Raw genomic sequence first — 16250 nt, 5'->3', positions numbered from 1 at the left:
ATATATATATATCTGATATATATTTATATCTGATATCTGATATAAATATATAAATATATACAGAATATATAAATCAAGTAAGACTACTATAATTTCAAATGGTTAAAGCATGACCAAATATTGTTATAACCCTATATATAAAATGCTTATTTTAGGAGGGTAGAAACATCAATCCATAAGATTCTCCCAATAAGTCTATGTTACTTGCAAAAAAAAATCCTGTAAAATTCAGATATGCTCAAGATAATTTATTTTGCCTTTTATCATGCTAATCTTCTTTACTAACTTCATTCAAATTATCCTTTTGGGAGAGGTGGTTTACCAGTAACTTCTTTGTTATCCTCATAGTCAAATTAGAACCTAGGGGCATCTGGGCGGCTCGGGCAGTTAAGTGTCCAACTTCGGCTCAGGTCACGATCTCACAGTTTGTGAGTTCGAGCCCCACACTGGGCTCTGTGCTGACAGCTCAGAGCCTGGAACCTGCTTCGGATTCTGTGTCTCCCTCTCTCTCTGCCCCTCTCCCACTTGCAGTCTGTCTCCCCCGCCCTGGCAAAAATAAAATAAGCCCTAAAAAATTTAAAAAAAAATTAGAAACTAATGTTTCTCTGTATATGTGCTGCCAAAGTGAGCACAATGTTTCTCTACATGAATAAATCTACCTAATCTCCTGACTCAATCCTGTAGTAGAGAGTTGTCTACTTCAGTATTTGTTCTGTATGTTTCCCTTAATAAAAGAACTCTTGCCGGTTAACTCATGCCTACCTGAAATAAATACTATTGCTTACCTCCCTGATTCTTAAAGCTGGTCTTTTTTTATGTGATAAAGTTCTGGAAAAGTAAGTTGTAAGTAAAATATTTTGTGACATCTCTCAAGAAACCTCCTTAAAAAATTGCTTGAATGGGTTTTTTGTCCCTCCATCTGTCCTGCTTTCTGAAATGAAGACAGCCCTCCTCGGGATGGAAGTTTGAAGGAGATGCTGTATCAGCCTTGAATTGCTTATCTCTGGATTTCATGAGAGAGAAAGAAATGCCTTAAAAAATTATTAAAACCTTTGTTATTTCACTTTGTGTGTGTGTGTGTGTGTGTGTTAAAACCTTTGTTATTTCACTTTGTGTGTGTGTGTATGTGTGTGTTTTGTGTGTGTGTGACACAATCCTTGACCCAAGCTTACATAATACAGATCCTTCGCCAAGATTAGCATACAGTATAAACAAAAAGAAAACTTCAATATGGAGGAGCAGTTTTAAGTAGCATACAGGTACTCTGACATCCCCGTGAAAAAGTTCCAAAAAAGCATGTCAAAACCAAGAAAGCATGAGAGACTACATCCAACTTCTATTAAATTGGGATCATTCATCTTGCATCTTATATACAGCTAAATTTTAATGATTCAGTGAGAGACCTTCAAGAAATCTCTACAATGCCTCGATGTCAAAGAGAATACAAAATGAGAATGACAAATGATCTTGAATGTGTTGTGACTGGTAGGGTGATCTACACAATAACATTTTATCACTGGAGTTCAATGGTAAATGATTTGACCGATGAAGAAAGCAAGAATAATTCAAACCAGAAGATACCCTTTGAGGATTGGTTGCTTTTCAGTTATCTCCACTGACCAAATTTTCTGAACAAGTTCCCCATACCTATATTAGATTTATGAAGTAAGTTCAATGAAGATCAAATGCGTGTAATAAAATAATAGTAATATCAATAATAACGGTTATTTATAAATATAAATATATTTGACTTTCATTTAGGAAAACAGCAATCTGATTGAAGATTCCCTAAACTATATCCCATGATATGTTCTATACAGTGTGTGGATTCCAAATATCATTTATCCGATTAGCTGCCAATACAGACTTGGGATAGCACAACATAATGTACTGTCAGTCAATGTCTAAATGCAACAATTCATAGTTACAGAAGGTCCTAGAACCTTTTTCTTGCAAATGCAGAAAACGTTTCATTTCATTGTTTATAAAACAGCAATATCTCAAAAAGTGGTATTGATCCACAATTAAATCAGCTTATTTTCCAGTCATGCCCTTGAGGTGTTTGATTTAGTTCTAGCATTATGCCTGCAATTCTAAATGGCCGCTGCTAGATAGCAACATTCATTATTCCATTCATGAAATATGTTCTGAGCATCTAATGTGTGGTAGCCACTCTTCTGGGTGCTGAGATAAAATCTGAATGATACAAAAAAAATTTGAATGATATATGGTGCCTGCCTTCAAGAATTTTAGACCCTATCTGTAGGCATATAAGATGAAGACAAGAAAATAATTAAAGGATATGATCAGACTCAGCAAAAGAGAACTGTTGTTGTTTTTTTTAAAACAGTATAAATGTCATAGACTAAAGACAGCAGCAATGATTTCTTAATACTTCTTAGTAGCATATAAAAGTTTTTGATCCGCAGGGTACCGTTGTGAAATAGAAACGGACCCACTTGTTTTGCAAGTGAGAAAACCAAATCTGTGAGAGGTGAAGATAAAGATCTTCTAGCCAGTTTCGTGGTAAAGAATAGAGCTCACTGGTCCTAATTCCCCCTACAGAGCTGGTTATATTCCAGTGGACTGCCTGCTCTCATTGTCTCATCCATTCAGCAAAAGTTTACGGAGTCCCTTCACTCTACTAATAAGCACTAGGCATATAAAGATGAACAGTCTCGGAGGAAAGCAGAGAAGGAGAGGAGAAAGGATTCCTGGAATGTGTGGGAAATTGAAGCTCTAAGACCTGATGACTGATTGAATTGGAGAGTAAGCAAGAGGCCAGAGTGCAGAATGTCTTCGGGGTCATGGCCCCTTGCTGCATGAAATGCAGTTCATAAAAATGTGTTGAAATGAAGACTATATGAGATATGCAATCATAAGCTAGATTTAAATGGATACATTACCATAGGTTTCCCTATGTCCACATAAGTTTGTCTTTCAAACCTAAAAAATTTCCAATTGCTTGTAGATATAATACTCTCATTTATAGTGCGTTGGCACAGTTCACCGTTTTGAAGTAACCTTTGCTGGAACTTCATACTGAGCTAATTACCTTAACTTGCTTATGATAATTACTTTAGGCAGGACTATCTTTTTCTTTCGGTACTTTTTTTAAGTCATATTTTGAGTGGGGAAAAAAATCACAAACCAGTTTCTTAACAGTGACTATGGGGATTTCTACTGAAAATGTATTTGTTGAGATTTAAGTCCTGAGAGCATCTAAGATGTAAGAGAGTGAATCTGAATATGAAAATTCAGAGCCCTCAGAGTAATCTGTTTTCCCTTTCATTGACTCCAGCATGGAGAGAGGCCAGTTATGGACCTGGTAGAATAACAGCTGCCCTCCAGGCATAGACTTCTAAAAATTTAATAAGGTTCCCATAGGACTTGGGTGGATGTTGGAGGTTGTAAACCTTTCCAAATTAACTGCTGAAGCTGGTAACAGACCTTGATATTGTAATGGGTCGTTGGTAGCGAGCCCATGTGCTGCCTAGCCTGGTGTTTCCTCATGTGGTTTTACCAATGGCTAGACTATACATTATACGTTGGCCTTCCCACCCAAACAACTGTGATCTTCTTCCTGGACCTTGGCAAGTCCCCATCCTCAGCTGAGACAAGCCTGCAACTGATCACTGTCTGCTGGGGCCATCTTGTGTTTTAGGCTTGTCAATGATTTGCTCAGTTCTGACAGTTAGTATCGGCCAACAACTCTCACGAGCCTGGGACTGCCCAGACCCAAGAGCTGCTGTTGGATCACACCTCTCTGAACGTCTTGCTCACAACCTCAGCTGTGCCAGCCTGATGTGGTTGATCGGAAGTGTTACACTTTGGCTTCTTTGTAGGATCTAGCCTCAGGCTCATTTTAATGACTCTTAAAGTCATGCACAATCAATACATCCTTACCATAGCATCAACATCATTCTTTTTCACTGTAGGTGGCTGCCTCTACGCAGCTTCAAACAATTTCTGAGCTTTATGGCTTACAATTAGCCATGAGAGAAAAACTGATTTCAACAATGTGTCATTCCAGTAGTTACACTTCCAGTGAAGGAATGAGATTGACCTAGCTGGAGTTGGGGACCCACCTCTAGATCAATCCACTTGCCCACAGCCAGGAATATCACAATTGGCCCAGCTTGGGTCGGATGCTTGGCCCCAGACCTGCAATATATAACCAATGAGGAAAGACATGGGGGAAATAGAGATGGTCAATTCAGGAAGAAAGGAAAAGTTTTGGCATACAATGACACAGACTGTCACACACACTATAACTCTGTGTAGTTGACATGATTAGGATTCCAGGTCCAAGTTTGAATTTATGAGTATGAGCTACAATGATAAAGAATGAAAAAGACAAATGCCCTCAAATCCTGGTTTTGTCTGTCCTGCATCCAAATATATTAAAGGTGCTACAAAGTCAAAAAGGTAGCTTCAGGCAGGTTTGCACGTGTAGAACTATGAGGATTTCTAGTGGCCATCTATTCTGGCTGACTTTATTTAAAAAAAAAATAATTTAATCTCAAGGTTGGACAGAATCATGAATTATGCAATATCAAACACTTCTTAGCATCTCTTCTGGCTTAGATACGATGTCGAAGGTTCAAGAAACACAAAGACTGCGAAGACACAGACACACATGCATGTAGTCATGCATGGCATTAGGTGCAAATGGGGAAGCCTAGTCCAGGTTCCGTGAGAGCAGTCAGTGCCGATTCCAAATGTGTTAGTATTCGTGCTAGCATGTGTGGGTAGAGATTGGGTACGTGTGAGAGTGTGAGTGAAAGAGGGTGCAGTGTATAAGTGTTTGGGGGGTGTTTGAAGATAGATTCCTGAAGGAGGTAAACCCCTTCTGATTACTAAAAGAAGATTAGGACTTAATCAAAGGGAATTGAGGAGATTAGAGCAGAAGCCCACTCAAGATCAAAAGAACAACATATAAATGCCATAGGAATGTAGTGTATCATGATGTGTTAAAGGGATTATGAAAAGTCAAGGGCTGCTGGACCAGGAAAGAGGCAAATCTCTTGAAGAGTAAGCCATGATTTAGGGAACAGATTGGGAAGATCTTCATTGATACTGCCGAGATCTTGGTTTTTTATTGTAATTTATGGAAAACAAGTGAAAAGCTGTAAGCACAGGCCAAAGAGTAATGTGGAGTGGAGTGGAGTTGATGGGTACCAGCCTGTGTCCGGGCAGTCCTATTACAAGATCTTTGTAATTATCTGGGAAAAAGATGTCAAGAGACTGAACCTGACCACAGTAGTGGGATATGGAGGAAGGCAGACAGGAGGGAGTTCAAGAACAGCATAGAAAGTAGAATTAGCAGTGCCTTAAAGTCATCAAGTTCAAACTCTGAAAGGATTATCATAATTCTGTGTTATCCACCAGTCATCCAAAGCTGTTGGACATTCCCAGGACTTAGAAGTCATTGAATCTGGAGGCACCTGATTTCACTGTGCAACGCTACCCTGTAAATGTGTGACACTTCAGTGGGATTTAGTTCACCAGAAATCTTCTCTCTCCCAAAGAAGAGACCTGTCACAGGGAAGAAGGGAAGGGTCCAGCCCAGAAGGTGCCATACCAAGCGCAGGAGATAAATTTTCCTGGTCTGTCTTTAATCAAGTGTGTTTGCCAAAGATGAATATGTTTATAAAAGGCATATCTGCTCCGTAATATTGTATTACGTAAATTTTTAACATAACGAGCATGCATGGATAGAAGTTTCGCTTTATTTGTATAATCAACGAGCTCTTAACCATCCTTCTTTGAAACAACTGTCTTTAAACCTCTGCAAAATGTATATTAAAAATAATAATCTTTGAGTCTTTCTTAGATTGCTTCATGAAATCTGATCTTCTTATCCAGGTCTTTGTACAGTTAGAATCTAACTGGATCAGATGATGCCAGAGGTCCGGACCTCCAGCTCCCTACCACCACAACCAGTTAGCAGAAATTCCACTTTAATCACACAGCGGCTGCAGGTCAAAAAAAGGAAAGCAAAACCAGAGGTGGAAATCTCAGCCTAATGAACATTGAGAAAAGATTAGAAGAGGGTTAAATTTCAGTGTGATAATTAATCACACTCCAACAAGAACAGAATTTTAGGAATGTTGGCTAATTGTAATTCAAGCTATATTCATTCACACAAATCTCTTTCCCAACATCGCCTCCAATTCTGAGGTGGAAAGAGACTATCTCTTTTCAGTATTTCTTATCTCATTTATAGTTAATACAAACAACACTCTCAAGTCTGTGGAGATGTAATTAATTATCAAGGTAGTATTACATATCTTACATAAGTAATTATAACTGCATGTACTCATTCATATTATCTAATCAGCTCTTAATTGATTACTCCTACTTTGGATGTAGTTTTATCTTAAGGATCTTGACAAAAAATGGTTATACCATGACACAACAGAATAGAAGATATCTTACATGCTATTTTTTAATAAAGAGAATAAAAGACCCAAAAATCAAGTGGATTCTGCACATTTTTAAGAGTAACTATTACAATGTGATTGAACATTTCACTGTATTCTTTGACATTCCAGTAGGCCAAGGGGCTACTCATTCCTAGAGCCATGCAACCTACAGGGAAGGAATTATGCCTGGTTTGAACCATCTGAGTGAACCATCTTTTTGCATGTCTCAGAAGTCAGGCAAACTTCATCCTATCCCATCTATTAGGAAAAACTAAAGGCAGGAGGCGTGGCCTGAGAAATAACAATTCTACCAGCAAGAAGAAAACTAGCCAATGTAAACGGTGCAGCCTGGCAGAATACCTATACTTACTCAAGTAACTTCTATTGCCTGTGTGGACAGGCAGAATAGCAAATTACAGTGTAAGTCATTACTGTAGATTAAAGATTCTTCTTTAACAATTCTTCTGACAAATTAATGCTGATTGGACAGAAAGAAGCAGATCCAATAAAGAGCAACACAGCCACAGGAGATTAAGGAAATAATAATCTTTCGTTCCGCAGAGGCACCTAAGGCAGGCAGTTGCTGCAGGAATAGTAACAGCCACGTGCTCCTCTCCATTTCTCATGTTCTCCTGCAGTTTGGAGAGGAGGGACTGTGTGAATAATTCTTCCCGACAGAATCTTAAAGGGAACGATGCATCACTTCCTGTCAAGGTTAGTTAAGATTTGGTGTTTCTTCTTCACCTCTTCCACCCTAGCCTGTCTCTGTGACTCGAAGCAAAGGATTCTGGGATGGTAAGCTCACAATATGGGAGGAGGCTGAGTCACCGAGGCATGGCTTGAGACAGCCACGCAGGTGAGCTGCGGATGTGATCAAGAAATAAAATGGTGTTGGGCCAAGCCATTGAGATTTCAGGGTTTATCAGTTTCTGCATAATTATCCTGATTAATGCACTGGTGTGAGTCAGAGCACAGGATATGAAATCAGCATACCAGTTTTTGAATCCCGTCTCCATTATCAATGAGCTCTGTGACTTGACCTCTCTGAAATTCTGTTTTGGGGGCAAGAATCTTGATGATAGAAAGAGACATTGTAAGGAGTTCCAACTCAGGAAACAAAATGAAGCCCATGGGTGGGTCCTGGAAAGACTATCTTCCAAGAGAGATGAAACTTCCAAGGACCCAGGTTATCAGGCTCCCAGAATTGTAGAGCTGAATAGGCCCCACAGGGCACCTGACTTGATACAGAATATGAAAGCCAGTCTCATTTTGTCTTGGAATGAAGGCTGCAGTCAACTCTGGATCCGCATTAGATTTAAATTACATCACAAAAATACTGATGCCCAAGCCCTAACCCAAATCAATTAAATCAGAATCCCTGGGGATGAGATCCAGCTAGGGGTTATATTTTTTTAACGTTTATTTATTTTTGAGACAGAGAGAGGCAGAGCATGAACAGGGGAGGGTCAGAGAGAGAGGGAGACACAGAATCAGAAGCAGGCTCCAGGCTCTGGGCCATCATCAGCCCAGAGCCCGACGCGGGGCTCGAACTCACGGACCGTGAGATCGTGACCTGAGCTGAAGTCGGCGCTTAACCGACTGAGCCACCTAGGCGCCCCTAGGGGTTATATTTTTAATGTTATCCTGGTGGTGCTAATATGAGTCAAAGTGGGTAATCAATGACTAAGTGTAACAAAGAGGGTTTAGAGCTGCTTAAGGACTTTCTGCCTCAGTTGAAATTGGTTCAGGAGGTGAAGGATGGAGCCCAGGGGAAAAGTCAGGTGGATTCAGTGATGTGGAACTGAGGAAAAAAAGGTGATTTTAGCAGCAATTTCTCAACAAAACAGAGACAGTAGTTTAAGTCAACACATTTTCATTTACAGAAATTAAATGGATGGGGTGCTGTTATGAATGCTATTATTATTTTCTTTTCAGTCCTATTTCAGATTCTCAAACCTACTAAATGCACTTAAAGTGTGGAAAGAAGTTACAAAATTAATATTCAATAGAGAAAAGTATTTGATTGCTTATATACAAAATTAGTAAAATATTAATAAAGTGGTACAGAAATTAAACAATGCTTGCGACCTTTACATGTATAGCCATTAAAAGAGATGTTGGGCTATGAAAATAGGCAGATTGCTGTTTCCTAAATGAGGAGAAAATTTAGCCCGGCAATCTAGAAATTGCCATACTGATTCAATCCCATTGTTTCAATGTCCTATTCTATTTATGATCAACCCACATTTAGCAAGGAAGATCAGTTTCCTACCAGATGTGAATGAATCTTAATGGGAAGGTGACCCTTAATTTCCTATAGTCATTTATAACCGTTACTCAGATTTCTCCTGTTTTTGGACTGCTAAGGTTCAGTGAGATGACAAACTCAAAACTATCTGCTGGTAACGACAGGTATTGATTGGACAGTGACATATTAATTATTTGCTTTTGATGATGTACAGAGGTTCCTAAAGAATACCCAGCTTATGTAACTAAGTTGCATCGACACCAAAGCTTTCTATTTTTTCTTCTTAACTTAAAGTCAAAGTCAGCAGTCTTAATAATTTTGAATGGTCCTTAAAATATTCACACATCTGCTCAGATTTAATTTAAAAATGATCCTTTCTCACCAATGTACCCTCATTAGGAAATACAAATCATAAAAAGTTTTAGGGAACAACACCAATAACTGATTTCATGCAAACAGTTTGGGATCATGCCCATCAATTCACCATTTTGTGATTTCAAAGACTGTTTTATCAATCTTCTATCACTCAAGTCACAGAACATAAAATAAACCATTAACAAGAATTTGGATTTTAATCTATAAGACAGACAAGGTCATTTTTTAAAAGCAAATCAGCTAGCAGGAGTGCTGTGGGAAGCATGCCTACAAAGAAAAGTAGCCATTAAGCCTTTCAGCTCCATTCCATAAATCTTGACCTCTTTTATTCCCTTTTGCTACTAGAGGATAGTTTGCTTCTCATATCATTCCCTAAGGGAAGTTCTTGCACCACATGAGGCTAACAAATATAATTTGGTCTTTTACTATTTTAAGTTCAAGTTATTAAAATGCCATGGACTCAGTGAAGTGTGGCTCATGTCACATGACCAACCTGAGAAGGAGTCATACATACTGTCCCTGACAACAACATTATGACAATGTGAAACTAATAATTGCTTTTTGGGGGATCAATCAATTTAAGATCAAGGTGCCTGAATGTTGTGTTTTAAAACATAAGAAATACATATTCTTTTCTACACTGAAAGCCAAGCAAAACATGGTTTTTTTAGGGAGACCCAGGTGTAAATATTGACTTTATGCTCTCCATTGAATTAGAAAGTCTGAATTGAATCTCACGTTTACTTCCTTTATTTCACCTGTGTCATATTTTCATTTGGTTCGAAATTTGAGCAGCTAAATTTGTCATCGGCTTTACGAGATTTCCATCTTTTACATTTGATAAGTTCTTGAAAAAGTGTGATGGATATATCTCTTCATGTATTCATCATCTATGGATGAAGTACCTATCCAGGTATACGTCTAGAAGGTGTGGACACAACAGTGACATAGAAGGTGTCTGAGTGGCCTCTCTACCAGGAAAGAAAGACAACTAAACAAAAAGACAGTAAGAAATATCAAGGAAGTAGTAATTAAAATGAGGTTTGAAAGGTGAGTTAGCCCAGGATGAAAAGAAAGTACTCAGGAAGAAGAAACAACCTGTGGAAAAGCAAGAGAGAGAACAGGGCATATTTCAAAACAGAAAAGTTCAGTACAGCAAGCACTGTATACAGTTTTGATGGCAGGAAGATAGCTGACTAGCGGTTGCACGTGAGTTTGGTGAGCTAAACTGGGATGAGATCATGAAGGGCTTTGAAAGCCATGGTAAAGGGGAAACTATAAAGCAGAAGGGTTGGTAGCAGGAATAGGGTTGTGTTTCAGGAAGATGTCAGAGAATATGGAGAGGCAAAAATGGAGACAGAGATGCTACTCGGAAGGTTGCAAAAGAGACGAGGGAAGTAATGGGCAAGTATAGTGGTTGGAATGGTGGTCCCCAAAAGATTATGTCCATGTCCCAATTCCCAGAGCCTGTGAACGTTACCTTATTTGGAAAGAGTTTTTGCAGATGTAATTAAATTAAGGATTTTGAGATCACGAGATGACCCTGGATTACCTAAATGGATTCCGAATCCAATGACAAGTATCCTTATAAGAGACACATAGGGGAGATTCGGCAGACCGAAGAAGAGAAGGCAATGTGACCATGGAGGCAGAAGTTTGAACATGAGCCCAAGGAATGTGGACAGCCATGAGAAACTGGAAGAGGCAAGGAAGAATTCTCCTTTATAGCCATCAGAGGAAGCACGGTCCTTCATACACCTTGATTTTGGATTTCTGCCCCCAGAAATATGACAACAAATTTCTGTTGTTCTCTGTTAAGCAACAGTTTTTGGTAATTTGTTATAGCATCCACAAGTAACTAATACAACAAGGCAAGAAAAAGACACATGAGGCGGAAATACAGTGCATTTGGGACACTGAAAAAAGCCCATAGAGCAGAATCCAAGGGCATTTGTGAGTAAGAGGCCAGAAATGAGGTTGGACAGCCAAGCAAGAGGCTGTATTAGTGAAAAGATCCTGGGTCTGAATGCACATGGGATGCCAAAATATCAGTGAGTGGATCAGACTGGCTGAAGAAGAATCATGGTCTTGAGGAATGGGAAGAGAAACTGGAAAGAGAGGAAAAAGGAACAAAATGCAATACTTTTTGGCAGAAAGGGGGTCTGTGGCAGTGCAGAGAGGGAGGGGGAAAGGGCTGGGTGTGGGGAATTTGCACCCCAGCAAGTACAGAGCAGTGTCTTAGTCAACTCAGGCTTCAATAAACATACCACAGACTATGCGACTTAAACCACAGGCATTTATTTTCTCGACAGACCTTTCTGGACTCTAGGACGTTGAATATCCAGGTGTTGGCAGGTTTGGTTTTGGGCGAGGGCCCCCCTCCTATCTTGTTCCTGTCTTCCTTCCCAATGAATCCTCCCACGGCAGGAAGAGAAAGCTCTAGTGTCCCTTCCTCGTCTTAGAAGGGCACTAATCTCACCATGGGGGCTTCACCCTCATGAGCTCATCTAAACCCAGTCACCTCCCAAAGGCCCCACCACCTAATATCATTACATTGAGGTTAGGACGGCCGAGGAGAAGCTCTAGCTCCTTAAAAAAACAACGTTTATCTATTTTTGAGAGAGAGAGATTGAGAGAGAATGAGAGAACGAGTGGGGGAGGGGCAGAGAGAGAGGGAGACACAGAATCCGAAGCAGGCTCCAGGCTCCGAGCTGTCTGCACAGAACCTGATGAGGCTTGAACTCATGAACCGTGAGATCATGATCTGAGCCCAAATCGGATGCTTAGCCGACTGAGCCACCCAGGTGCCCCGAGAAGCTCCAACTCCTGAAGACTGCTGTCTGAGGGGCCCAGCACAGGGTAAGAAGCCGGCTAAGTATTAGGAACTGAGCTGGAACTTTCCTGTGCCCTTCTTTTCACTCTTCTGTCCTGCAGCTTTCATACCAGTTGGTTGGGTATGCACTGGGGGGTGGGGGGTGGGGGGGGGGAGCTGCTGGGTGGGAAACGGGTGGGAAAAGAGCACTTGGCCACATTTCTCCTTCCAAACACAGGTGACCCACCAAATATTGTCCACAGTGAGAAGATGGGGAGAAGCCTGGGCCGAAGTTTGAAAGGTTTGCATCTTAAATTAGGCATTTAAAATTTCCTGGGGCGCCTGGGTGGCTCAGTCGGTTAAGCATCTGACTTCGGCTCAGGTCATGATCTCACAGTTCGTGAGTTTGAGCCCCGCGTCGGGCTCTGTGCTGACAGCTCAGAGCCTGGAGCCTGCTTCACGTTCTGTGTCTCCCTCTCTCTCTGCCCCTTCCCTGCTCATGCTCTGTCTCTCTCTGTCTCAAAAATAAATAAACATTAAAAAAAATTTAAAAAAATAAATAAAAAAAATAAAATTTCCAAACAGGAGGGGCGCCTGGGTGGGTCAGTGGGTTGAGCGTCTGACTTCGGCTCAGGTCATGATCTCACGGTTTGTGAGTTCGAGTTGCCCCGTGTCAGGCTCTGTGCTGACAGCTCGGAGCCTGGAGCCTGCTTCGGATTCTGTGTCTCCCTCTCTCTCTGCTCCTCCCCTGCTCACACTTTGTCTGTCTCTCAAAAATAAAGATTAGAAAAAAATTTTTTTAATTTCCAAACAGGAGTGTTTTGAATTTAGAAGATTTAAGGACTAAGAGTGAGCAGGAAAGTCACAGATCCACCAGAAAAGCTTCCTGTGAAAAGGTAGTGGGTTAGAGTTGAATTTTGCTTATCAAACGTCCTGCTTGTTCAATATACTGTTTAGACATTTAAAGAAAAAGACAGACATTTCCTCTAAGACATCCCAGTAATCAATGTATTTCCTCAGAATACAATCACTAAGGTGGTAAAGGTCCACTCTGAACAGATGCTTCCCCAGTTCTAGTGCTAAATTTAGGATACTTACATCATGGTGTGATTATTAAGCAATGTTTTTCTTTAACTTTGCTACATCTTATCATTCTTAAGAGAAATTTTGGTACAGGATGCATCACACACAGGTTCCATTTGTTTTCCCTGGCCAAGGGGAAGGTGTGCAACCAGGTAGATACAAAAGACGTAGGGTTGAGCAGCAGAACTGAAAAAGCTTTTCCATTCCATTCACACAGGCTCCCTTTTCCTCCTTGGTTCACCACTTAATCTTTTGGTCTCCTTTCCTTCATCTGTACAGTGGTGGTAATGAGTCTCAATTTCATTTTGTTTTCCTGATGCATGGATTCCCACAGTTAGACCAAATACAGTTCTGGCCAGTAATGCCCACTTATCTACCTCCCTGAAGTGTCATGAGAATTAATGATGGTCTGCAAAATGCACTGAAGATGAAGAGCACATCCTAAGGGAGTTGTTAAGTATCATTTAAAAGTATCAGTCGGCTCAGGTCATGATCTCGCGGTCCGTGAGTTCGAGCCCCGCGTCGGGCTCTGTGCTGACAGCTCAGAGTCTGGAGCCTGTTTCGGATTCTGTGTCTCCCTCTCTCTCTGACCCTCCCCCGTTCGTGCTCTGTCTCTCCCTGTCTCAAAAATAAATAAACGTTAAAAAAAATTTTAAAAAAAGTATCAATGGATAAGGATATTTTAATAAACATGGGAAATTCATGCAGCAAAAGGATCGTGGCTTGCTTGCCGTAATACCTCAATGAGTTAGGGTAGAAAGGAATATACATATTATCCAAGTAGAAAAATAAAGCAAAACAAAATAAAGCAAAAACAAAACCTGACCACCCATGACCGTAAACATATGAATAGAGAGATACTCGTTGCATCTTAAAAAATCTAGCTAACTTTTTAAAATAAAGCACTGGTTTAAACACCCACGATGTAATGTATGCCTTGAAATTTTAGAATAGTCTGTACAGGAAGGCAAGGGACTAAAGACAGAGATGTTCAGAAATAAAACCAAGGCAAAGAGATCAAAGATACTTTCCTCCCCAGTTCAAAATGCGGCATGGGCAGAATTCATCTGCTGTGTATAAATTTGATAACTGCTTTTATTGTTGTTGGTCTTGCAAAAAGAGATGAAATGGAGATATGAATATTGCTTACTTTGGAGGATAGTCGGGGAGCAGATGAAAAGGCACAGCAAGTTTGACAGTAGTAAGTTACATTTATAGAGCAATAAGAGACGAATATGTTATTTATGAATCTGAGCATTTTAAAAGAAAGTTAAAGTCACTGTTTCTTTCCTGCACGCTAATTATTCCAGGCTGTAAAGCCCTCAAGCAAACTGGAAATATTAAATTATTTTGGCCTTTACAATTTCTCTTGGTCTTTGCACCCAGAAGCATTAGATATGGCAGTGTCTGTCTTTTCTTTGAGAGGGCTCCAATTCCTTGTATACTTTAAAATGCTGTCTAGGTCCATTCATAATATATTTAATGACAAATTTATTTTCTCTCCCATATTGTTTGTCTTTATGTTGTAATGCACCAGTGGGCTGTAGCTAATTTTAATGTTAAGACGTTTAGTTTAAATCCTCAAAAAATTAAAAATAGAGCTACCCTATAACCGAGCAATTGCATTACTAGGTATTTATCCACAGGGTACAAAAATGCTGATTCAAGGGGCGTCTGGGTGGCTCAGCTGGTTGGGCATCAACTTCAGCTCAGGTCACGATCTCAAGGTTTGTGAGTTCGAGCCTGGCGTTGGGCTCCGTGTTGACAGCTCAGAGCCTGGAGCCTGCTTCAGATTCTGTGTCTCCCTCTCTCTCTGACCCTCCCCCACTCATGCGCGCGCGTGCGCACGCTCTCTCTCTCTCTCTCTCTGTCAAAAGTAAATAAACATTATGTGTATTTACTTTTGAGAGAGACAGAGTGCTCCGAGCTGTCAGCACGGAGCCTGACGCGGGGCTCAAACTCACAGACCGTGAGATCATGACCTGAGCCGAAGTCAACCGCTTAACCGACTGAGCCACCCAGGCGCCCCTAAAAATTTTTTTTAAATGCTTATTCAAAGGGGCATATGTACCCCAATATTTGTAGCAGCACTATCAACAATAGCCAAATTATGGAAGGAGCCCAAATTTACATCGACTGACAAATGGATAAAAATATGTGGCATACACACACACACACACACACACACACACACACACACACACACACTGGAATATTACTTGGTGATCAAAAAGAATGAAATCTTGCCATTGCCATTTGCAACACTGTGGATGGAACTAGAGTGTTTATGCTAAGGGAAATAAGTTAGTCAGAGAAAGATATTATATGATTTCACTTATATGTGGAATTTAAGAAACAAAACAGATTAACATGGGAAAGGGAAGCAAAAATAAGATAAAAACAGAGAGGGGGCAAACCGTAAGAGACTCTTAAATACAGAAAACAAACTGAGGGGTGCTGGAGGGGTGTTAGGTAGTGGGACGGGCCAAACGGGTGATGGGTATTAAGGAGGGCATTTGTTGGGATGAGCTCTGGGTGTTACACGTAAGTGATGAATCACTAAATTCTACTCCTGAAAAAATAAAATAAGGTGAAATAAATTCTCTGATTTTTAATACCATGTGGAACAGATGGTGCTGTGCTCTTATAGATAAATATTTTTTGTGATAAATTTTTTTCTTTTTCTTCTTTATTCACATATGTTAGTTTTTTCCCCCAAATGTTTGTTTTTTTCCCCAAATATGGTCTCAGTGTATGTGCTGTAGTTAGAGGTGTCTGTTTTATACTCAATTCTGGAGGTAAGTGAACAATGAAAATAAAAGTAGGTGGATCCTAATTTCAGTAGGGCAGTTTTATCACCATTAAAAGCACTTGGAGATACTATTATAATGGAGAGAATATTCCGGGACTTCATTTATTTTGGATACTAGTGACATAATTTAGAGTCTGTTCTTTCGCCGTGGGACACACTTTGAAACATGTAAGTCCCGCCTTCCTAAACTGCTTATTTTAGTCTTTAAAAAGGATAAAAGTCACTTGAGCATTGGATCAAATTGAATCAAAATGATATTTTCAGAGTACTCTGCATTACATTTTACTGATAAAAATGTAAATGCTATTAAACAACTCCTGAATAAATGATTAAAAATGTCATCTAACTTAAGAAATAAATCCTAGATTAAAATTTTTCTCTCAACACCTATCTCCAAGATACTAGAAAGTTCTGATATATATCTATATATATCTCAAATACATCTACATTTCTGCTGAATTCTTCCTTTCTTCAAACTAACCGTCTCATCTC

At 40.0% G+C, this 16250-nt stretch overlaps 2 protein-coding genes across 2 annotated transcripts in view; one reads left to right on the top strand and one right to left on the bottom strand.

The window, feature by feature from the left end:
• CYYR1 (cysteine and tyrosine rich 1) overlaps window positions 1-16250 on the bottom strand; it is a 111610-nt gene that overhangs the window by 32949 nt on the left and 62411 nt on the right. The gene's annotated exons all lie outside the window — the stretch shown is intronic.
• The window catches only part of LOC145712433 (uncharacterized), a 450501-nt gene that overhangs the window by 379995 nt on the left and 54256 nt on the right, over window positions 1-16250 (top strand). The window lies entirely within an intron of this gene.

Source organism: Panthera onca, chromosome C2 (assembly GCF_046562875.1).
Source record: "Panthera onca isolate mPanOnc1 chromosome C2, mPanOnc1 haplotype 2, whole genome shotgun sequence".
In the NCBI taxonomy this organism is placed as follows: Eukaryota; Metazoa; Chordata; class Mammalia; order Carnivora; family Felidae; genus Panthera; species Panthera onca.
Note: the sequence above shows the minus strand (reverse complement) of the source record. Positions and strands in the feature narration are given on the sequence as shown.